This window comes from Lepisosteus platostomus, chromosome 5, assembly GCF_059453375.1.
Source record: "Lepisosteus platostomus isolate fLepPlt1 chromosome 5, fLepPlt1.hap1, whole genome shotgun sequence".
Taxonomy (NCBI): domain Eukaryota; kingdom Metazoa; phylum Chordata; class Actinopteri; order Semionotiformes; family Lepisosteidae; genus Lepisosteus; species Lepisosteus platostomus.
Window position 1 is genome coordinate 6666403 of NC_142615.1, and position 24311 is coordinate 6690713.

At 45.9% G+C, this 24311-nt stretch overlaps 2 non-coding genes and 2 pseudogenes across 2 annotated transcripts; 3 read left to right on the forward strand and 1 right to left on the reverse strand.

Moving 5' to 3' along the window:
- Nucleotides 1–8243: 8243 nt before the first annotated feature.
- LOC148662775 (U1 spliceosomal RNA) lies at nt 8244–8408 on the forward strand. Its single transcript, XR_015938266.1, has one exon. It is a non-coding gene; the product is annotated as a U1 spliceosomal RNA (small nuclear RNA).
- Nucleotides 8409–9008: 600 nt separating this feature from the next.
- LOC148662776 (5S ribosomal RNA) lies at nt 9009–9127 on the reverse strand (annotated as a pseudogene).
- Nucleotides 9128–21655: 12528 nt separating this feature from the next.
- LOC148662777 (5S ribosomal RNA) lies at nt 21656–21774 on the forward strand. The gene has a single exon (XR_015938410.1). It is a non-coding gene; the product is annotated as a 5S ribosomal RNA (ribosomal RNA).
- Nucleotides 21775–23417: 1643 nt separating this feature from the next.
- Nucleotides 23418–23536, forward strand: LOC148662778 (5S ribosomal RNA; annotated as a pseudogene).
- Nucleotides 23537–24311: the final 775 nt, after the last annotated feature.

The following is a 24311-nucleotide window of genomic DNA, read 5'->3' on the forward strand; positions in this document are numbered from 1 at the left end:
TGGACCGTGCTCTCTCTCCAGAGTCCAGCACGCCTGTCATGGACGGAGCAGGAAAGGCGGCGCCACATTCTACAGCCCTCTCCACGCAATCGACGAAATCGGGCTACTGAAGTGGAGAAAATCGCCTCTCCAGAAAGTGCAAATATCATCTTGGAGACTATAAATCCTATTGCCGAAGGTCAGCCCTGTCTACCAGAGTAACCCTCCCACAGCGATGATCAGCTCGTCTCACACGCGAGAAGTTTCGATTGGAAACAAGCGCCCCCTCTTCTCGCACGTTTTGCACGTTCGAGTAGTTTTAATGCGGCACTTTCGTACACGGTGCTGATCTTTTGGAAAGCAGGAGGCAAAACCGAGTCGAACCCGGGCCGCCTGGGTGAAAACCAGGAACCCTAACCGCTAGACTATATGGCAGCGAACAGCCATGCTGTTCCCGGCATCATGCAAGCAAACTACATAAATATGAGAAAACACGCAAGAGAGTTGTCACTCAGAGTGTCGAAGGGTCGATGTATACTGGGGCTCAGTTGAAATGCAACGTCAGGACTTTTCCAAATTATGTCACACGAAGAGAGCACAGCCTTTTCCACCCTGCCATGTGTGTATCGGTAACTCGCCGTGTTCGTATAGTGGTCAGTACTTTGCGTTGTGGCCGCAACAACCCCGGTTCGAATCCGGGTCACGGCAGAATAGGGGCGTCTGCTTTTACTACTTGCACGAATGAAAGCAAAAAAAAGCCAATCGATGTGAACGAACGGCGCTTTACAGAGGAGTACTGCCTGACTGGATCGTTGATGAACGACAGAGGCCACTCCGACCTCTTCTCGGTTTTCTTCAATGACTTACTAAGGATCTTCTTCACATTTGCCCATGCAGGGGAAGCCAGTTACACCAAAGCAAACGCAGGAAAGTGCATTTCAAGCAGAGACCAGGAGGGACTTGTTTACACCGAGAGTGGGCGGAGAATGGAACAATGTGCCCAGCCCTGTTGCTGGAGCCGATTCTTGATGAGATCTTGGGCTCACTAAGAGGCCCCCGCTGGATGCTATTCTTTCTGTTGTTCTTGCAGGTCCTGCGCTGCTTTTGAGCCGACAGAGCTCATCCTGGTCTGTCGGCACAGCCCAATTACAAATGATCGGCTCCGCATACAGAAGGAACGTGCGTTTGGTACAAGAGTGCATGAAGGCACCGGAAATACATTGGGAACAAATGTCCGGTCGCTCAAGACCTCTATGAAGTACAGGAGCGTGCAAGAAGCAGCTGTTTCCACTTGGTCTCGAACTGGGGACCATTCGCGTGTGAAACGAACATGATAACCACTACACTACGGAAACGGTTGTAAACCGTGCCCAGCGGCCCAGTGCTGAGCTTCGCCAATGCAATTCAGCTGTTTCCAGTGCCTTTTGGAGTGCGCTGATGGACCGTGCTCTCTCTCCAGAGACCAGCACGCCTGTACCGGGGTAAAGTTAGCTTGAAGTTTGAAAACGATTTTGGCATGCCTGTAGCGCTTTCGCGAAATCTCTTAGAGTTACAAAAACACATGCTTTGTGTATAAAATACATTGTGAATGCTTTCTCAGCCTTCACTTTGTCATTTTTATGACATTTTTTTGACCATGCTCACATTTTCTCTTGTCCATATCTTTGCAATGGAAGCACAGAACGCCTTCAAACCAAATGCATTTTAAAGACCACAACTTGTGGTTATTTCCACAGCCTCTACACCAAACTATCAGTGAGCTAATCATCTTTTTTAAAACCTCCGGTTTTTCATCGATGCGTAATTACACACTAACTGGAACCCGGGGACTGCTGTGTGCACACGTTCACAACGCGAGAAATACTGTTCAATACGGCTTCGTGCGAAAAACCCATATATGACCATAGGAAGCAGAACAGCGCAGTCTCCAATTAGCCAGACTGTAAGCACGGGAATAAAGCTTAGTTTGATTTCTGAAACCCTTCCTTTACGTTCTATTTTCATTCAGGTGTGGTTCAACTATATTGACAATACTACTGACAGCAGGAAGTTTAAAATATTCTTTTCTCAGCAGCTTATTAAAAACAGCTCCCATGATGTTCAAACCGACTTTTTACACAGAACACTGACACAGCTTTGTGTTCTGAATCTCTTTTTCTCGTGCTTTTATTTAATGTGGCACAATGCACTGGTATAGGGGTATTCTGTTCACAAACCAATAGCATTTAAACCACAGCACCCACAATGCTGCAAGTAAGTGTTTTGCACACTAAGCAGGTCCTCTGACTTTTCCCAGCTTTGTTTTGGGTTGTGGAACCTTTATTTTTTATGATTTACAGGTAAAGGTAAACAGTACAGGTAAGACACTGGGATAGGGGGGTCGTCTTCATGGCTCAATAGCATTTCAAATACAACTGCTGAAACCAAGTGTTTTACACACCAGTCTAGCCCCCTAACCTTATACAACCTTGCTGTGGCTGTGGCACCTTTCTTTATTTTTTTACGATTTTTTGAAGACAACACTACAGGTAATACACTGGGACAGGTGGGTCGTCTTCATGGCTCAATAGAATTTCAAATACAACAGCCACACTGCTGAAACTAAGTGTTTTACACACCACAAAGGCCCCCTAACCTTATGCAACCTTGCTGTGGCTGTGGCCCCTTTCTTTATTTTTTTATGAAGTTTTCAATATGGCACCATTAGACAGGCGGTACATGGGGATAGGGGGGTGCTATTCACGAGTCAATAGCTCTTCAAGCACAACAGCCACAGTGCTGCAACCAGGTGTTTTACACCAGACATTTCACCTAACCTTATACAACCTCGCTTTGAGTTGTAGAACATTTCTTTATTTTTTTTTTACTGTAATCAAGTGTTGTGCTCACTAGTCAGGCCTCCTGACCTTTCACAGTCATGCTTTGTTGTGTGCAACTTTAATTATCTTTTTAGGATTTTTTGAACATGGCAACTTCCACCGAGATGGGTGGGGGGTGTGGGGGTGCTCTTCAATAGCTTTTTCATCTATACACACAAATGGATGTAACCAAGACACTCAGAACCTGTCACGCAGGGGCTGACTGCTGAGGATAGGGATCCAATGCGGTGCCCTTGGTAGGGTTGGCGTGAGACACAGGCATAATCGGAGTAAACAGGCAGGGGTCCGAGTCCGGGAAGGCGTAGTACAAGCATAGGCACAGAATCGACAGGCGAAGGCGTAGTCGAGGGACTGGCAGGGGTCGGAGTCCGGGAAGGCGTAGAAGTTGCGTCGGTAGACAGAGGCATAAAAGAGACAGGCTTGGGTCAGGATCCGAGAAAGCGTAAAACAGGCGAAGGTACAAAATCGAGTGGCTAAAGCGATAGTCGGAAAAGCGGGGTCGAGGTCCAGGGGAGAAGTCGTAGTAAGGCAAAGGTGTAGTTAGTACGTAAGCTCCGGGAGAGAATCTCAATCGTGAGCAATGACCGGGGGACAGATGAGGGTTTAAGCAGAGGACTGATTGACACGTGCACGTTTGGTACGGGGAGAGCTCGTAGGAATGCGGGAGCGCTTGCCTGCATGAGGGAGATTCGTGGCAAAACCAACAGAATCAACCTGAACTCACAGAAAAACAAGAATGCCCCCGAGACACCTGCACCCCCCCCGGACCACTCTGGTATCAACACCCCCAAACCCATCCATACCAGCTAACAAGACTCAGAATCAGTGCAACCCTCCAACCTGGACCAAGAGCAGGATGGGACAAGTACCTGCACCACACTACGCACCCCTCATCCAGACCAGCAGGACAGCCAGACCACAGACAGCACCATCATGTAACCCCCCTGTTCATTCCAACAGAAAAGCCGAACTGACCCCTATCAGCATAGCGACGCTTCAGCTCTGGTCACACCAGTAGGCCCAATGGGCTCAGAGCTGGGGGACATACAGATGCAGCCATTCAAAATGCGTGGGCGATACCGCATTATTTTCCGGTACGCTGTACGCAGTCTACCGCAAGTTACCGGTAAATACCGCGAGTTACCGGTAAATACCGCTAGTTACAATAGTATCCGGAATTTCGGCAAGGTGGAGCTAATAAAGCTCAACCTCTCATGTTTGAGCTGTGGCCATCAAAGTCTTTAACGAAGATATTACTAATAGTATTAATAATGAATGACCTTGGACAAGCTGTAAGTGTAAACTCAAAGTATTGCCCTGGTCAACATTCTTTTTTTCATTGACCGTCTTTGTAAAAGTAACACCACAGCATTTCGCAATCACGCATTTGTTTCCAATCATGCAAAGTACAGTAATTTTTGAGAATCGATTCACCATGCCTTTCACATGCTCATAAAAGAGATTGATTTAGGAACATAAACATATTACTGTATGAAAACTGTACTGTATACAGTATGTATATGTATATTTAATGTCTTAACTGTGCCCGTTTAAGTATTGAATATTCATATCTAATTTTACCACTGAAGGGAAATCTTAGTAGCTGAGCATAAAAAGAATAGGAGCATACTGCAACGCGTGTGAAGGCCATAAACGATATTAATTTTGGAACATAAACATACAGTTTATGGCTGGTCTCGGTACTTTAAAGAAAACATACACGAAACAAGGTTTCATTATGACCAGAATCGGTCTTGAGATATTTTTAACTTGATTTACAGTATTTGAGAGGTATGTCTTAACACCGATACTACAGTACGTAAATACTGCTCACGTATATGTTTCTAGGTTTATATTATGCATTTCATACGGTCAAATTACTTTTGAGCAACTAGTAAGAAGCGCGAAACGGTATGCCCAGGGTGTTTTAGTTTCGTTTTACTGGGACTCTGCTTTAACAATGTCGCCGTGGATTGATTAGAGATATCAAGTACATACAAGTCATTTATTAAATGTTGTAGTTCGTCTTGTAAAAATGTTACGAGTACATCATCTATCAACAATTACACAGGTTCTGTTTCCATATTGCGGATTTTGGTTACGTAATATTATTTTCTAAATTTCACATTGTGAATATATGATTTGGGCAAACAGAGCCGCAAAGAAGTACATTATGGGTTGTTGTTTTTTTTTGCAGTTTTATCTAGAACAAGCGATGCTTAAACCTTTGTCTGATTCTTGTGAAACTATCCACACGACAGTTACAGTACCTAGGAGTTGACTTCAGTGATGTCACTGATGGGATGTTTCTAAAAATCCATCCTCTGTAAAACGTCTTCTCTAGTTGTCCTGCATATGTATTCGCTAATGAAGCTGTGTGTTCTGAGCCTGGATATCTACATTTCTGTATGAACCAGCTTAGAGGGCTAAAGACAGCTTGTGTTTAAATTGAGTGTAAGGCAATTTATGCTTCTAAAGTCATGGTCAGCATTTATTATTGTACTGTGCTGTAAACTTGTTCTGTGCCTAGTCACATTATTTTATAGCGTTTTTATAGCGTTATCAAATCCGGTGGCGCTGTGTGTTAGTTTCCTGACTCCCATGTCACATGGTCTGTGATTGAAACCTGTGAAACCGGTTTAATTCGTCACAGCCAGCACTCCGGCAGAGAGGGGGTTGTACTCGTAAAGTAGAAGCAGGCGAGATTTCCAGCGAAAGACACCTCCCCCTCCCCCCCCCACACTCATACGATTCAAATTGTATTACAGCATTGTAATTACACATTGTAATTGTATTACACATTGTACACATGCTTAAAAGACAAGAGAGAAAACGTAAGCCTTCTTCAGGTGTGAGGGTCTTCTGCTCAGAATGAAACGCTAAAATGTATTGTAGGCTCTGAATGAGTTCAATTATGATTTGGGCTTGATTAAGGTCGCTGCCTTTCATCTAAAACCCTACTTGAATCCTTCTAAACTAAAAATCAGTGTTAGTGAGTTCTAAATAAAGAGGTATCCAGGTAACAGTGAAACGGGCGGACAGTCTGGGGAGATCGCCCGTTTTCCATGTAAATAGTTCCCTGGTTCCGCACCCCTTGGTGTTTCTCTCGCTCTCTCTCGGGTCACCTGATCATTAGCTCGAAAGATTTCAGTGCTTTGTGTATATTCTAATCCTTATTTCAGTATCTATGTAAACATATAGTCTGTTAACTTCATCATCTTCATCAAAAGTATGCCTAACCCGATTAGGAAGTGTTCTTGTTATAAGTGTATTCCTCAGCTTTCCCCAAATTATCTTCATCTTGCCAATATCTCTAGTCTTTTATCCTGCAATAACTCAGCCAACACTTAAATCTCCAAAAGCTGCTTGTGTTAATTTCTTTAAATCACAAATATCATGTGTAAATACTGGCCATGTAATACTCTGCATTGTGGAATAATAGTTTATTTTAAAGGGAACTAGAGAAACTAAGAACTAGAGAAATCAAGAAAGGCTTTTTTTCTAGAATTAATAAATGCACATCCTGTTCACTGGGGAAATTAAATCCACACTGAGCAATCTTCAATATGTTCAGAATATGACAGCAAGAATCCTATCAGGGATGCATTATACCTGTTTTCAAGTCCTTGCACTGGTTACCTATCAGATTTCGAGTCAACTTCAAAATCCTTATCCTCCTTATATACTGTCCTACAACTGTTATTATTGATCACCGAATTATTGTACTTGACATGACTTCATTCAGCCTTTCCTGAACGTCTATGACAGGCAGAGAGAGTGCGATCTTTTGCGGCTGACATTTCACTGTTTTAAACGAACAAGAAATTAGATTGCTCATAAATCAGTTATTCTATATAAACACAGCGTAATTGCCCTCCGAAAATCCTCTTTTTCTTGTTCGTTTTAGAGACCTTGATAGAAACTGATTTTAGATGTCAGAAAGGATTTATTTTCTCTGTATTTCCTACATTGCTTTGTCAAGATTTTAACTTTATATCTAACTTTATATCTAGGCTCAGATTTCAACTATAAATCGTACAGTAATTAATAGCAGTAAATACTGATGTTTTGCGCCCTCTTACCACAAAAATATATGTTTTGTAGTTGGGATTAACTTTATTTCGTACACGTAGCTACTCCGATTCGGACACCGAACAGTTAAAGATGGCGGCAAATCAGACACCCAGAGAGGGGGGTAAATGCTTGATGAACTAGGGATTGGACAGTTTCAAGACCAGCCATACACAGTACAGTTTATGTACATACAGTAATGTTTATGTTCCTAAATTAATATCGTTTATGACCTTCAGATGTGTTATGCTCCTCTTCTTTTTATGCTCAGCTACTAAAATTTCCCTTTAGTGGTAAAATTCCATATAAATATTCAAAACTAAGCGGATTGAAACGTGCACAGTAAAGACATTTAAAGATTAAATCTTTTCACTACCAACCAATGCACCACGAGTGCCCCTGTCGGTCATTTTGGCCAGCCAATCACTTACCGCGGTGCCCTACGGTGCCCTGCGGGTTGGTTACTGAACCGCGGGTTTTTAACGCTCATTTTGAATGGCTGCATCTGTATTTCACTTCAGCCTTTCACTCTTGCTTCCTTCCAATGAGGACGGAGCTGCGGGAGAAAGGGCGCTATAGAGGATCGCTGTGGAGAGCTGCTGCTGTGCTTTGACATCTGAGCTCTGTGGAAAACGATCTCAATACAATTCTGAAAAACGCGACTCCCCGAACGCCAGCCGAACAAGTCTCCACAGCCGAAGCGCTGTGTCTCTTTTCAGCTGGCGATAAACCTTTCCTCGATCCTTTGCGGACTTGTAAAACTGTTCCTGATCAGAATAAAAAACGCTCACGCTAATACACAAGCACCACAGAGATGGAGGGTGAGATGGGGCCTCATTTAGGACAGCATACCACCACTTAATTCTGTCTAATTAACAAGCATTGCCGCTACAACGGCATCTCTCCTGTCAAACTTCCTCCTGACGTGTTTGACAGGATCTGGGCCGTGGTGAACAGTGGGAAAGACGCCCTGTGGAGAGTGAGGAACATGGGGCTGTTCAAAGGCATCGAGGTCCCAGTCAAGGCAGCAGGTAGCCTGGCCCTGTTCATCACCCGAGAGAACTATTACCTCAGAGATCTTTTGAGAGAAAGGAGGAAGGAAGCAGAAAATCTGTGGGAAATAGAGAGCATAGGTCAATATCTCAAGAAACTGTGAAAAACATTATCATGTTTAAGTAAAGAATGTGATTTACACCAGAAAAAAAGAAATTGTTGCTATGTAACTGGTACCGTGTCAAAATGTAATGAGATGTGATCATATATACTGTTTTAAGTATGTATATTAATGTAAAGCTTTCTAATTTGTGATGTCCTGTATTTTTTTGTGAAAAGAAAATAAAGTTCTTAAAACATCGATTCACCCAGGGCGAGGCTTGGCCATTGCACTCCGGCTGTGCTGACCCCTGCGAATTCCCCAAATGTGGGAATCTCGACTGCATAATTTCTGGTAGTGGGGGACTGCGTTTGCGCTCTCCCCTGATGTGCTTGGTCCAATATCAGATATGGAAGAGTTACGACACCACGTGCTGCGATAGGATCCCAGTTCGAAAGCCACTGCTGGTTCGCGGTTTCTTTTAGTTAGAGGTCCGGAGAAGCATTTCAAGCTGGTTACACTACTCCTTCCGGACATTCATTCCCTTTTCAAAGTCAGTCGTTTTGCTGTAGTCTGCATTATTAAGGCCAATTTATTTGGTCATGGGGGCCTCGGTACTGTATGCTAATTCTCAAGACAGTTTCACCCGTTTTCTGATTGCTAGGTTCTGTACCAGTGCAGACATGTCAAACAGTGAATGGCTGTACCTCTATTGTATCTGTGCTCAATGAATGAAATCAGTAATAAATGAATATATGTATAGTTATACGAAAAACAAGTGGTTTATCGACTCATCTTCATTTGCAGATTTAGAGGCAGCTTCGATATTCGTTTTACAAACGGTTTTTTTTTTTATATGGGTCACACACATGCCATAGCAACAAAACACCTCTAGAGATGAGGCTATAGATCAACTTTCCATCCTCCAAATTTTCCTCCCAAAGTCTACGGCACCAATGGCAACCTCTGCTGGCTGAGAGAGTAAGAGCTTGCAGCACCTGGTATTCCCAGGTGGTCTCTCACCCAAGTACTAACCAGGCCCAACCATGCTTAGCTTCTGACATCAGACAAGATCGGGCACATTAAGGGTGGTGTGGCCGCAATCGAAAGCCATGGCGCCTGACTCGCCTGACTGGGAGAGGAGGTCACACACTGTATTATTATTTTTGAGAGACAGGCTCACTGTCTGTTCCTCAGGCTGGGACAGGAGATCATAATCTGCTTTATTATTATTGAGAGACTGGCTCACTCCTGTCTGTTCCTCAGGTTGGGACAAGAGATCACACACTGTATTATTATTGAGAGACGGGCTCACTCCTGTCTGTTCCTCAGGCTGGGACAGTGGATCACATACTATATTATTATAACTGAGAGACAGGCTCACTTTCTATTCCCCAGACTGGGACAGAAGATCACACACTGTATTATTATTGAGAGACAAGCTCACTGTCTGTTCCTCATGCTGGGACAGGAGATCACATAGTTTATTAATATTATTGTTTAGAGACATGCTCACTGTCTATTCCTCTGGCGGGGGCAGGAAATGACACACTGTATTATTAGTTTTGAGAGACAGGCTCAGTGTTCCCCAGGCTGGGACAGGAGATCACACACTGTATTATTATTATTATTATTATTATTATTATTATTATTATTATTGAGATACAGGCTCACTGTCTGTTCCTCTGGCTGGGACTTGAGATCACACACTGTTCTATTATTATTGAGAGACAGGATCACTGTCTGTTCCTCAGGCTGGGACAGGAAATGACACACTGTATAATTATTATTGAGAGACAGGCTCGCTGTCTGCTCCTCAGGCTGGGACAGGAAGACACACACTGTATTATTATTATTGAGAGACAGGCTCACTGTCTTTTCCTCAGGCTGGGAAAGGAAGTCACACACTGTATTATTATTATTGAGAGACTGGCTCACTCCTGTCTGATCCTCAGGTTGGGACAGGAGATCACACATCGTATATGTTACGGATTCGGTAAGAGAAACCGAAACCAGTGAGAGAACCCACTTGCAGGAGCTGACAAAGCCAAGCCGTGATCCAAAGAAAGCCGTAGTCGAAGGAACGAGCCGAGAGTCCAGGGGAAGCCAGAGATCCAAAAGGGAACGAGTTACCGAAGTCAAAGCGTGATCCGAAATCGTAGACAATAGAGCAATCCGATAGTCCAGGGGTAGCCAGAGATCCAAAACAGAGCGTGAGTAACGAAGCCAAGCCGTGATCCGAAAAGCTGTAGTCAAAAGGGGAAAAACCGTAAACGGAAAGCCAAGAAGAACACTAGGTAGAAGAAGGAGTAGGGCAACCAGGAAGCTCGAAAGGGAAACCAATACTGAGCAAGGAGGTAGGGAAAGACATGTGCTTAAGTAGGATGAGACGGGGGTGTGGTGGTGAATAGGAAAACTGATAGGAAAACTTATTATTATTAGGATTATTATTGAGAGACGGGCTGACTGTTCCTCAGGCTGGGACAGGAGATCACACAGTTTATTTATATTATTGTTGAGAGACATGCTCACTGTCTGTTCCTCTGGTTGGGGCAGGAAATGACACACTGTATTATTATTATTGAGAGACAGGCTCGCTGTCTGCTCCTCAGGCTGGGACAGGAGATCACACACTGTTGTAGTGTGCTCTCACGAGGCACCAGTTCTGTAGGGGTTTGGGCATTTACTGGGACAATTATTAATTGTGGCAGTAAATCACAAAATTGATTCTTTTAATGGTCTTAGAATCCAACCATGCAATATAACTCAAAAAACGCACACACAGGTACTAATACACGAGGATACATTTATCAATATATGGAATATGCATGTAAACTTAACAGATCTTATCGTAAAGGTTATCAGAATACAAAAGATATATATTCATTCAGTTACAGTTACACATATCAAGAGGACATACGTTCAGTATATCATTCATTTAGAATCGTAATTGAACTTGTTTAAAACTTCTACATTAGATACTCAAAACAAGAACATAACTCTTAGGAATTAAATTGATATCAACTGGTTGGGATAACAATTGAATTATCGAGCAGTAATGCAGTGAAGTGGAATACTCATCCAATCTCTGGGGATTTAGGTCTCTTGCGGGCTCAATGGCTCCGTGCATGGCTGTGCTGTGTGGCTTGAGACGTTGCGCTGCTGATGCTCTCTGAAGACCGGCTAGTTAGTTTTGGCTGAAACTAGCGAAGTTTGTGCACAGGAGAAAAGATGACTGTGGGTCCCAGCAAGTCAGGAAGAAGACCAGTTCGTTCCTGATGAAGCGATAGTTCTGAATAGTGATTCAGCTGTCCACAGTTCCGACCTGTTCACGAGGCTTGCTGCTGGTGCTAACCTCGGGTGGATCCTTTGGTTACTCTCTGGCTACCTCCGCTCTCGACACTTAGAACAAAGCAAAGTTCTGGCACTCGGACACACTGGCCGTTCCGTGGTTGTCCAGGCTGAGTCTCAGGATGGTCAGGAGGCGCGCTGCGAGAATGTTCTGCCCTTGGGAGCCTTTCTGCTCCTAGGCCGTCCCGCCCTGGAATTCTCCTTTGAATTCCCTTTAGAATAGTCTTGGAGCTTTGTGTTGCCTGTTTTTACCTGGAGGAACTTCAGCTCGTTTATTGGATGAAAGTTTCATGGGCATCAGAGACCCACGTGGGTTACTCTGCCCTACCAGTCCCTGATTGGTTGATCAAGGTGAGATATGAGTCACTTACTCCTGACACTTAGGAATGCAGTCCAGATGTCCATCTGGCACTCCCTAGACAGATAGGCGCCAATGGATGCCCATTGATCATGATAGCCAGGCTTAGCTAAATGCATTCCCATTTGGGAGCTGTCCCTTATCAAAAGAAAACATCTTTAAATCAGCCTGCCTGAATAGCTTCTCTGTGGCTGCACCACAGAGATGAAGAGAGAGATGGGGCCTCATTTGGGAAAGCACAGCAACACTTAATTCTGTCTTATTAACAAGCATTGCCGCTACAATTAGTAGGAAGAAAGATACAATGTTTTGAAAATGTAATATGTTTTAAAGGATTAAAGGGAAAAGAAATACTTTATATACGCAAACTAATTCAACTGAGCTCCTCTAAACAATATCGCCTGAAGAATTGCCAAAGCACAGTGTATCAATTTGGGTGACACTGGGGGAAAAGGATCACAACATTGAAAACCACAAGGCTTATTTTCAACGGCAAAATTTGTGCTTGAAAATATTTGACAAAAAAAGGAATATTACACGCACGGAAACCAATATTTACAACTAGGATAGAATGCAGCATAGAACAGTTGGATAGAAGGTTAGTGTAACTCTATAGTGCATCACAGAGGTCAGTCTCTTCCCCCTCATTATGCAGGCTGACTTCACTGTCCTCCAGCGATAGTCAGCTGTAATCACTGATGCAGACATGATGTTAATACTCTGACAGCATCTTGGCTGATTTGGTTAAAGTGTTTTCCTATTAAACAGGAGATTCTGCGTTCAAATCCCAGCAGTGTCTTTCTTCCTGTCTTGTCTTACAAAATGTATCACTATGGATGATTACATGCAGCTTGATTTTGTTTAATGCAAGTTTTCATTCCCTTTCTGATGGCTCTCTACAGTAATTTTTAAAAGTACTAATCGGGATGGATTACTGTACATATCCTCAGTAAAGGGGAATATATAAGTAGTGACTATCCAAATTGCATTTTTGTGTGAAACACATTTCAGAAAATCGAAAACCAATTTTCAAAACTCACAATAACAAGACAAAGGCAAAACATAAGTTCACTTGCACTTTATGCATATTTACCACAACCTTGCCTTCTGATCATAAAAAGTCTTAATTTTAATATAGCAGTTTTAAATGGGACATTCAGAACATGGCATATGAGAATATATGGTTAACCGAGGATGAGCAAAGGATGATCGCACTTTCTGCTTATTGCTATGAACCTACCCCTGGTTATAAAAATGTCTCAAAATTCTGACACTGAGGTGTGAGACACAATGTAACAGGCTCTCATAATCCCGAAATACAAGAAATTTTACTGTAGCGTTTTATAAATTTGACCCTGTGAACATTGCATGTCCCTCCTTCCTCATTACCAAAACATCTCAATGTCCCGGCACTATGTACATTTGTAATTACAACACTTCACTGTTTCATTTATGAGTTGTGACATTGTGAACATGGCATGTTAAAGTATATAGAAAATCTAGATCAGAATAGGCTAAATGCAATTCCTAGTGATTTATCATTTTCTTACTTTCTAAATGAAAACAATATTTTTTCAGTGATTATGACACTTCAGTATGACATAAAATATGCTTCAATGACAGAATAAATAATAATAATAAATAATCATGGAAAAAATACCCAAAGTGGACATTCATAGTTGTGATTATAGAATGTTAGATATCGGGTGGGTAGCTGCGTCAGCATGCGTAGGCTGCAAAGGAACAAGTAAAGGACTATTCCTGCTGAAAAGAGAAGAAAAGAATCACAATGTTTCGGCTGTGGAGCCTTCTTCAGGTGTGAGAAAGACAGGGCAGTAAGCAAAGATAATTTTCTTTTTATCTTTGCTGAATGCAGTTTATCGCTGATGACAACATCAAAGACATTAAGGACATTAAGGAGTTTTTACGGCTAACAGCTCCACATCAACTTCCTTTCATAACTTTCATAACTAACCTCATCAGATCCTTCAACTCTTTTCTTGGGTGAATATGGTTTTCTGGGGAGTTGCGATGTTGGGCATACAGTAACTGGACATTTCCCGGTAATTCTGACACCTGTTAAGCACTCGCATTTCCTGCAAATATTAAAATGGTAAAGGTTTCGCTGAGAAATCCAATCGACCTTTGCGAAGACAATGTTTACATCGCAACAGAAACCTGTCCTTTGGTGGACTCAAACCACCGACTTTTCAGTTAACAACCGAATGCGCCACACAGACGGAATGGTGGGTTCGTGTCTCACATCACAACTTTCCGATTAAAAAAAAATATTTTTTTGCCAGCTGGCAATATTTCTTCTGCACTGATAATCAAGAATTGAATTTAATTTCTCGCAAGCTGTGTGAATTTCTTGAAATACAAGTTTTCCAGAAAGGAAATGAATACATGCATTTAACGAAATCAAGCCCTTTGTGATAGTCCGAAATGGTACGTTATGTACCACAAGATAGAAAAAAAAACATGACTGGGATTTTAAGCTACTGTACGTGACCTATGGTACCAGACCGGGGTAAAGTTAGCTTGAAGTTCGAAAACGATTTTGGCACGCCTGTAGCGTTTACACGAAACCTCTTAGAATCGCGAGAATACTTGCTTTGTGCATAAAATACATTGTGAATGCTTTCTCAGCCTTTACTTTTTCGTTTATATTACATTTTTTGGACCAAGCACGAATATTCTTTTGTCCATATCTTCGCAACGGAAGCACAGAACGCCTTCAAACCAAATGCATTTTAAAGACCACGACGTGGATATTTCCACAGCCTCTACATCAAAGTATCAGTGAGCTAATTATCTTTTTTTAAACCTCCGGTTTTTCATCGATGAGTAATTACGCACTAACTGGAACCCGGGGGACCGCTGTATACACAAGTTCACAACGCGAGAAATACTGTTCAATACGGCTTCATGCGAAAAACCCGTATATGACCATAGGAAGCATAACTGTGCAGTCTCCAATTACCCAGACTGTAAGCACGGGAATAAAGCTTTGTCTGAATTCTGAAACCCTTCCTTTACGTCCTGTTTTCATTCAGGTAAGAGTCAACTATATGCAAAATACTACTGACAGCAAGAAGATTAAAATATTCTTTACTCAGCAGCTTATTAAAAACAGCTCCCATGATGTTCAAACCGATTTTTTACACAGAACACTGACACAGCTTTGCGTTCTGAATCTCTTTTTCTCGTGTGTTTATTTAATGTGGCACAATGTACTGGGATAGGGGTATTCTGTTCACAAACCAATAGCATTTAAACCACAGCACCCACAATGCTGCAAGTAAGTGTTTTGCACACTAAGCAGAGAGCGATGTCTTCCTCGTTAGTATAGTGGCAAGTATCCCCACCTGTCACGCGGGAGACCAGGGTTCATCAGGACATGCATTGAAGTGAAAGCAGGATGCGCTGTGACATGCACTGTGCAGACCCGCCACACTAAGAGGTGAGTGGGTCTGTTCGATCACAGCGCTAGGCGAATCCCTAAACAGTGTGCGTGCAACAAACGAAACGGGCCTGTTTCTGCCCGGTTTCGATCCGGGGAAATCGGGCCCAGTAGTGGCGGGATCTGTACAGTGCATGTCGCAGCGCTTCAATGTGCTTCCTGATGTCCTACCCCGAGTGCAGAAAAGACAGCATCCACAGCAACAACAGCTCAGGTCTCTGCACAGGAGCTAAGCTGCCCTCATCTCCTCTGCTCTGCGGCTCCTGCGGAGTGGAGTCCTGCCTGGAGCCGTGTTTGCAGGCGGCGGCTCCCCGCGCCCTGTCTGGGCGTCGTGTCCAAGAGCTCCTGGGAGGAAGAGCGAGCCCTCCCACTCGGGGGCTTTTCCACGGTCTGTGTGAGGAGGGGCGGGTGTGTCCAGTAGCTTATCGAGCGGAAGCCTGGGGCGGCGGAGAGCTGTGATCGTGCAGACCTTGAGGTGTCACCTCTTTGTCTGCTTTCCCGCCCCCCCTCCGCCCAAGCTCTGCTCCAAAGTAGCCCGTCAACCCCTCACACCTGCACTTGTCACAACCTAAGGTGCGGTCATGAGACACCCATGGGGTGTCGTTCTGTTCTTGCTAATTGTTTCCTGCCCGTCGCAGGCAGGAGTCAATGCGAGGAAGATGCGCTGGACAGAGCTCAGAGGGCGCAGCTGGGTGGCTTTCCTTCTGAGTGACGTTCCTGCAACACTCTCCCGCTACTCTTGGTGCGCTCATGCCACAACACAGGAAGGCTGGAGCAGGTGGCTGTGGGCTTTGCGCACCGCCGAAATAGCTCAGTTGGGAGAGCATTAGACTGAAGATCTAAAGATCCCGGGTTTCGGTATTTTGTTTCATCGCGCCCTTTGTTCCTCTCTCCAGCGCCCCCTGCCTAAAGTGACGCGTCCCTTTCTCAGCCCGAAACGCAAGCGAGACACCAGCAGCGGTCCCTTCAGGTTTCCGTAGTATAGCGGCTAACACGCGAAAGGTCCCCGGTTCGAGACCGGGCGGAAACAGCCTCGTGTTGCACGCTCCTGTACTTCACAGAGGTCTTGAGCAACCGGTCATTTGTTCCCAATGTATTTACGGTGCCTTCGTGCACTCTTGTACCAAACGCACGTTCCTTCTGTACGCGGAGCCGATCATTTGCAATTGGGCTGTGCCGGCAAACCAGGACGAGCTCTGTCGGCTCAAAAGCAGCGCAGGACCTGCAAGAACAACAGAAAGATTAGCATCCAGCGGGGGCCTCTTAGTGAGCCCAAGAGCTCATCAAGAATCGGCTCCAGCAACAGGGCTGGGCGCATTGTTCCATTCTCCGCCCACTGTCGGTGTAAACAAGTCCCTCCTGGTCTCTGCTTGAAATGCACTTTCCTGCGTTTGCTTTGGTGTAACTGGCTTCCCCTGCATGGGCGAATGTGAAGAAGATCCTTATTAAGTCATTGAAGAAAACCGAGAAGAGGTCGGAGTGGCCTCTGTCGTTCATCAACGATCCAGTCAGGCAGTACTCCTCTGTAAAGCGCCGTTCGTTCACATCGATTGGCTTTTTTTTTGCCTTCATTCGTGCAAGTAGTAAAAGCAGACACCCCTTTAGGGAGCCTGTCAGCACCCGGCGTTTTCCCCTTCTGTAAGCTCTCCATAGCCTCTCAGCTCTTCTACTGTCAAATCCCCCTCAAGTACTTCCCTATCTTCTTCACTCAAAACGTTTTCTAGCTTTGAGGTAAAAAAATGAATTTCTTCATCCTTTACCTCTGTAGAGCTGTACAGTCTTGAGTACAAGTGTCACGCCCTCTGCAGCCAGAGGGCGGTCCTTCTATGTCCTATCCCTAGTTTCTGGTCTGCTGTCCTTCCTGTCCCTCTCTTTCCCTTGGCTAAATATTTCAGGGTCTTGCACTCTGTCCTCACTCAGCACTGACGTTCGGATGTCCTGAGACCCGCCTAGCACCAGGGCGCCCCACGTCCGCTCCCTGAGGGCACAGGTTTCTATACGGCATTCCTGAACTCTTTGCACTAATGAGCCCGGGCCTTTTTCCCGTATCGCCGCTAAGCATATGGGTCTTTTTCCGCCCTCCTGCTCCCCACGGTTAGTCCCCTTGGACGTCTGTGACAAGAAGGCCTCGATGCAGGAGAGGATAGCACTCGGCTCTGTTCTCTCTCTTCCCTCCTCATCAACTACACTTTCCATGACAGAATTGGAGCCTACCACTTTCCTGAAAAAGAAGCAAGTACACTTCTCATTTTCTTCCAAGAACTGCACTCTGCTTCTTAACAGCACTCCTCGACTACTTTCTTCCGCTATGCTCCGGACATCCTTTTTTAAAAGGGTGATATCCTCGAGCACATCGAAGCCACTGTCTCGTGTAGAGACGCTGCAGCTGCCTCTGTTTCCTGGCTAGCACTCTTCTCCGTCTGGCAGCAGCCTTCCTTCCCTCAGCCATGAAAAAGGCCTTTGTCCTCACCTTCACCTCCTCCCACCACTCTCCTACTGACTCGTACAGACACTGCAAGGACAGCCACTGTGATAGTTTCTCCTTGTAGCGGGATACTACCCCCTCATTCTCTAGCAGCTTTGTGTTGAGTTTCCAGAGGCCTGGGCCAAAGACAGTCCCGCCCTGGAGTTCCACTCTACACCCTAAAGCCTGATGATCTGAGAAGAAGACAGGCTGAAGAGTGACCCCAACAACTTTCACTCTCTCTGAGACAAAGCAATAGTCAATTCTGGAGCTGCTATTCCTCCCTGACCATGTATATCCTGCTGTTGTGGGATATATACATCTATATGTGTCTGAGAGTTTAAAGTCTTGAACTAAGTTTTGCAGGGCCAGTGAGCTGGAATCCAATTTTATCGGAGAGCTAGACTGCCTATCTGTGTGCTCTAAGATACAATTAAAATCCCCTCCCACTATCACGTCTGTGCTACATAACAATAGGGGAGAGAGTGCTTTGAGTAGCTCCACCCTTCCTCCAACGTCAGTAGGACAATACACATTGATTAGACGCAGGTTAACGGTCCCCCATTCCACATCCACACACAGCAACCTGCCATCTATGACCCTCTGAATACTTTTCAATTTGAATGCCCATCCTTTGAAAAGAATGGCCACGCCAGAGGTTCTGTTGTTATTGTCCCCTGACCAATCAGAAGGCCCTTTATCCCACCTATCTTCAAAGCTTTTATACCTCTATTGATTGACTTCTTTTACTTTTTCTTCTTACCAATTTCCTGCCAGCCATCCTCTGAATGAGCCTTCATCAGGGTGGCAGCAGTAATAGGGTTCACGGAGTCCATTTCAGGGAAGGGGGTAGAGGGAGGGGTGGAGGGGTTCCAGCTGTCCCCATCACCATGCTCTCCTTCCTCCTCGCTCGGGGAGAAAACAGAGTCATTTTTCCTTTTCCTCAAGTCCAGCTCCTGGGAGCACTGAGGGGAAAGGGGTGCAGCCGATGCACCAGTCTCCTCTTCCCCCTCACCCACCAGCTGCTGCAGATCCTCCGTGATGGACTGGCTGGACCCGCTCCACCAGGAGGCCCCACACTGGCCCTCGTTCTGAGGAGCAGGAGTGGGGGAGGGGTCCTCGCTGTTCTCGGGGGTTTTCAAACCCTCGTGCTTGTCTGGTGCAGTCTGCAGTTGTGGGGGCGTAGTGGATTTCTCTTCCACCGGCCCCGGAGCCACAGCAGGACTGATCCTGGCTGGAGGCTGAGAGTCTTTGTCCAACAAGGGTTCTTTGTTTGACTTGTTATTTGCTTTGGATTTTCAGGCCGGTTTGGCTGAAACAAGCACTGCCTCATCCTTTCTCATTTTGAGTTTATTGGCGTAGGCGTGAGGGCAGTTCTTAAAAACGTGTCTTTCCAAGCCACATAAATTGCAATTTGGCAGCATTGAACAGTCAGAGGCTAAATGTCCCTGTTTGCCACAGGTCATGCAGCATTTCACAGTGCAGGACGATGCCAGGTGTCCCACAGCACCACAGCGCTGACACACCTTTGGTTGTCCCACATAAAAAACATAGCCATTGCAGGCGCCCAGCCGGATTGTAGAGGGCAGGTGCCTTAAGCCTCCATTTACATTGTCCGGTAGCAAACGAACCTCAAATTTCCTTGCTCCTGTTTTTATACTGTCAACATCTCTAACCTCAGTTCCATGGTGGACAGTGCAGTACTGGTTAAGCCAGGTGTGAATGTCCTCCGTCTTTGCCAGATCCGAGAACATAACAACATGCACCGTTTTCCTCTCTCTGTGTCAGAGGCTGCAAGTTGATCTTCTCAAGGGCAGGAACTTTCCCTCTTTTTGCCTCAAACACATCCACACATCGTTCAAACAGAGAATAGGTAGCAAAAACAACCTCAAATGCTTTCTGACCTGGGAGAGCGAAGATGAAATCCAAGTGCCGAGGTTCAAAGCCAAGTTCCTTCTGCAACACTTTTCTGCTGAACTGCATGCGATCCATGAAGAGGTCATCCAAAAGCTCAAAACGCACAGCATTCTTGCGGGATACAAAAGTTGCCATTTCGTAAACTGCAAAACAAACACTGCTTCCACAAAACAAGAAAACAATCCAACTACTCCACCTACAGGATGATCAAGGTATCTCCCCTGCCAGGTAAGTATAAGTTATATAAGGCCCTGCAAGCGGCCCACAGCCACAGCACAAAGCGCGCAGCCTAGGCCAGCTACTCGCCCCGCAAGCCACTGCCTCCTGCTGGGCCCACTCTTTCGCACACTCACACGCCACACTAACACTCAAAAGGGTGGGCAAAACGAGAAAACGAGCGCGCCGTTTCCTACACATCTGCAGTCGCCAATGCGCATTCGCAGCATGTCCCGGGATGCAATTTGGCCTCATTTGCATAACACCAGACCCACAAATCGCTACGCAAGCTTGCGTCGTGTGCCTGCCACACACCGAACAAACACCGGAGCCTTTTAAGCAATTTCCAAAAAATGGGCCTGCTCGCCTGCCCACAAGGCTCCGTCTCTTACCCGCTCTCCAGAGACTGCTGCCTTCTGTGCTGTTCTCTCGGCACCGCTGCAGCGCACACAACTCCTGCAGCGCGGGGAGAAAGTTTCCACGCTCCGCCGCAGGGAAGGCTCGCTCCGTGCGCACATGTCCTTTCAATGCCAGTTCAACAAGTGCTCCGCATTAGCAGCGTCGGGGCTCCGGCGTGTCGCACCTCACCTCACCTCGCACAGCCCCCTCCTTGAATCTCTGGCGCTGGGCATGCCCCGCTCTCCTCCACCTTATCTTATCGCGTGTGACCACCGACAATGGCCACAATGCCGGGGAATGGCACCTGTAAAGTGTTAATTGGGGCACAGGAACAGCCCGTCTCGTCTCGGGGGCCAGCTTCTAAGACAATACAGCAAACACAGCGGGGCGGGGGAAGTAGACGACACGACACATGCAGGTACATTCAGCTCCGGCGGGAACGAGTCATTTGTCGGTCTTTTCAAGTGCTGGGAGCCGAGTAATCCTTCGCTTGTATCGTTTCTCCCCGGTGACTAGATCTCACCCTGCGACTCTCGACTGGGCTCACCCACGGCAACCCAGCAGGTGTGAGCCTAGCCGGCACCCGGATGGGAGATTCCCCCCAGAAAAGCTCAGGTTGCTGCTGCTCCTACAAGAGGTGTGACTGGGACCAGTAGGGAGCACTCACCCTGCGGTCTGTGTGGCTTTCTTATGCCCCAGCATCCTGATGGCGACACTCTGCTGCACAAACAGGCGCCGTCCTTCGGGGGAGGCATAAAACCCAGGTCCCGACCCTCCTTGGCCATTAAGAAATACCAGGGCGTCTCTCAAAAAGAGACTCCGGGGGTGTCTCTCTGGTGTTAGTGTTCCCCTTTACCAATCAGTCGGGGTCTCCTCCTAATCCCCGTCTCATATGTAACAATCAATGACGAGGCCCCCCTGTCCCGCGATATTGTACTTGTCTCCTGGCTGCTGGCTGGCGCCGTGAGATTTAGTACTCGCGCAAGAGACAGGGGGCAGAGCGCGAACGCGGTCCCCCGCCCCCCACAAAGTGTGCGCTCCAGGTTCCCTCTCGGGGCTCTGCAACACAGCGGAAAGGCAGCGAGAAGGAGCCTCTTGCTCTGACGCCGCAAGGCCACAAGAGTGCGGAGGCGCCGTGTGCCCGGCCGACGTGTTGGACTGGTGCGCTTTATGTGCTGAAATAAACACGCGACAGCCCAGAAATGTTTTCAGAGTGCTGTGCACTGGAGGTTTTTGTCTTGTGAAGACTTGCCTTGTGCTCCTCCGTGCAGTTTGTTTGTTCTCCTCAAGTGCGGGACAAGCCAACACAAGGGAGCACATTCGCCAACATCCAGGTACGCAATGCGATTTGGAAAGAGGCTCCTTTCCAAAGAGTTGCACACGAACGATCCTTCAGTCCTGCTCGGGGGGCACAGAGCCCCAGCCACACACAGCTTCAAGTAGCGAGTTAGGCACGATGGCTTTTCCTTGTGGCCACACCACCCTGAATGTGCCTGATCTCATCTGATCTTGGAAGCTAAGCAGGGTTGGGCCTGGTTAGTACTTGGATGGGAGACTTCCTGGGAATACCAGGTGCTGCAAGCTTTTGCTCTCTTGGCCAGCAGGGATCGCCGTTGGTGCCGTAGGCTTTGGGAGGAAAACCTGGAGGATGGAAAGGTGATCTATAGCCTCATCTCTAGAAATGTTTTGTTGCTATGGCATGTGTGTGACCCATATAAAAAAAAACCCGTTTGTAAAACGAATATCGAAGCTGCCTCTAAATCTGCAAATGAAGATGAGTCGATAAACCACTTGTTTTTCGTATAACTATACATATATTCATTTATTACTGATTTCATTCATTGAGCACAGATACAATAGAGGTACAGCCATTCACTGTTTGACATGTCTGCACTGGTACAGAACCTAGCAATCAGAAAACGGGTGAAACTGTCTTGAGAATTAGCATACAGTACCGAGGCCCCCATGACCAAATAAATTGGCCTTAATAATGCAGACTACAGCAAAACGACTGACTTTGAAAAGGGAATGAATGTCCGGAAGAAGTAGTGTAACCAGCTTGAAATGCTTCTCTGGACCTCTAACTAAAAGAAACCGCGAACCAGCAGTGGCTTTCGAACTGGGATCCTATCGCAGCACGTGGTGTCGTAACTCTTCCGTATCTGATATTGGACCAAGCACATCAGGGGAGAGCGCGAACGCAGTCCCCCACTACCAGAAATTATCCAGTAGAGCCTCGCCCTGGGTGAATCGATTTTTTAAGAACTTTTAAAAGTTCACAAAAAAATATAGGACATCACAAATTAGAAAGCTTTACATTAATATACATATTTAAAACAGTATATATGATCACATCTCATTACATTTTGACATGGTACCAGTTACATAGCAACAATTTCTTTTTTTCTGGTGTAAATCACATTCTTTACTTAAACATGATAATGTTTTTCACAGTTTCTTGAGATATTGACCTATGCTCTCTATTTCCCACAGATTTTCTGCTTCCTCCCTCCTTTCTCTCCACAGATCTCTGAGGTAATAGTTCTCTCGGGTGATGAACAGGGCCAGGCTACCTGCTGCCTTGACTGGGACCTCGATGCCTTTGAACAGCCCCATGGTCCTCACTCTCCACAGGGCGTCTTTCCCACTGTTCACCACGGCCCAGATCCTGTCAAACACGTCAGGAGGAAGTTTGACAGGAGAGATGCCGTTGTAGCGGCAATGCTTGTTAATAAGACAGAATTAAGCGGTGGTATGCTGTCCTAAATGAGGCCCCATCTCACCCTCCATCTCTGTGGTGCTTGTGTATTAGCGTGAGCGTTTTTTATTCTGATCATGAACAGTTTTACAAGTCCGCAAAGGATCGAGGAAAGGTTTATCGCCAGCTGAAAAGAGACACAGCGCTTCGGCTGTGGAGACTTGTTCGGCTGGCGTTCTGGGAGTCGCGTTTTTCAGAATTGTATTGAGATCGTTTTCCACAGAGCTCAGATGTCAAAGCACAGCAGCAGCTCTCCACAGCGATCCTCTATAGCGCCCTTTCTCCCGCAGCTCCGTCCTCATTGGAAGGAAGCAAGAGTGAAAGGCTGAAGTGAAATAGAGCGGAACGAAGGCAGTGAAGAGAGAGAACGTGGTAAGAAGAAAAAAACGCAAGGGAAAAAAAGATGCGTCGTAAAAGAGGTGACAGAGCTGTCCTCTCTATAAGAAGGGTGCCAGCGAGCCTTGCTCTCGCTTATGGCCACATCCCCTTGAGCACGCCTGATCTCGTCTGATCTCGGAAGCTAAACAGGGATGGGCCTGGTTAGTACTTGGATGGGAGATCTCCTGGGAATACCAGGTGCTGTAAGCTTTTAAGCACAGGAGGCGCCCTATCCCCGTTCGCTCGCTCATTCCCCTGTTCACACGTGCAGTGCGGCTTGTCCGTCTGTTTATTTGTCAGCTTTGGCGAGATACTGGTGCTTGTGTATTAGCGGGAGCGTTTTTTATTCTGATCATGAACAATTTTACAAGTCCGCAAAGGATCGAGGAAAGATTTATCGCCAGCTGAAAAGAGACACAGCGCTTCGTCTGTGGAGACTTGTTCGGGTGGCGTTCGGGGAGTCGCGTTTTTCAGAATTGTATTGAGATCATTTTCCACAGAGCTCAGATGTCAAAGCACAGCAGCAGCTCTCCACAGCGATCCTCTATAGCGCCCTTTCTCCCGCAGGTCCGTCCTCATTGGAAGGAAGCAAGAGTGAAAGGCTGAAGTGAAATACAGATGCAGCCATTCAAAATGAGCGTTAAAAACCCGCGGTTCAGTAACCAACCCGCAGGGCACCGTAGGGCACCGCGGTAAGTGATTGGCTGGCCAAAATGACCGACAGGGGCACTCGTGGTGCATTGGTTGGTAGTGAAAAGATTTAATCATTTAATGTCTTTACTGTGCACGTTTCAATACGCTTAGTTTTGAATATTTATATGGAATTTTACCACTAAAGGGAAATTTTAGTAGCTAAGCATAAAAAGAAGAGGAGCATAACGCATCTGAAGGTCATAAACGATATTAATTTAGGAACATAAACATTACTGTATGTACATAAACTGTACTGTGTATGGCTGGTCTTGATAGTTTAAAGAAAAAATAC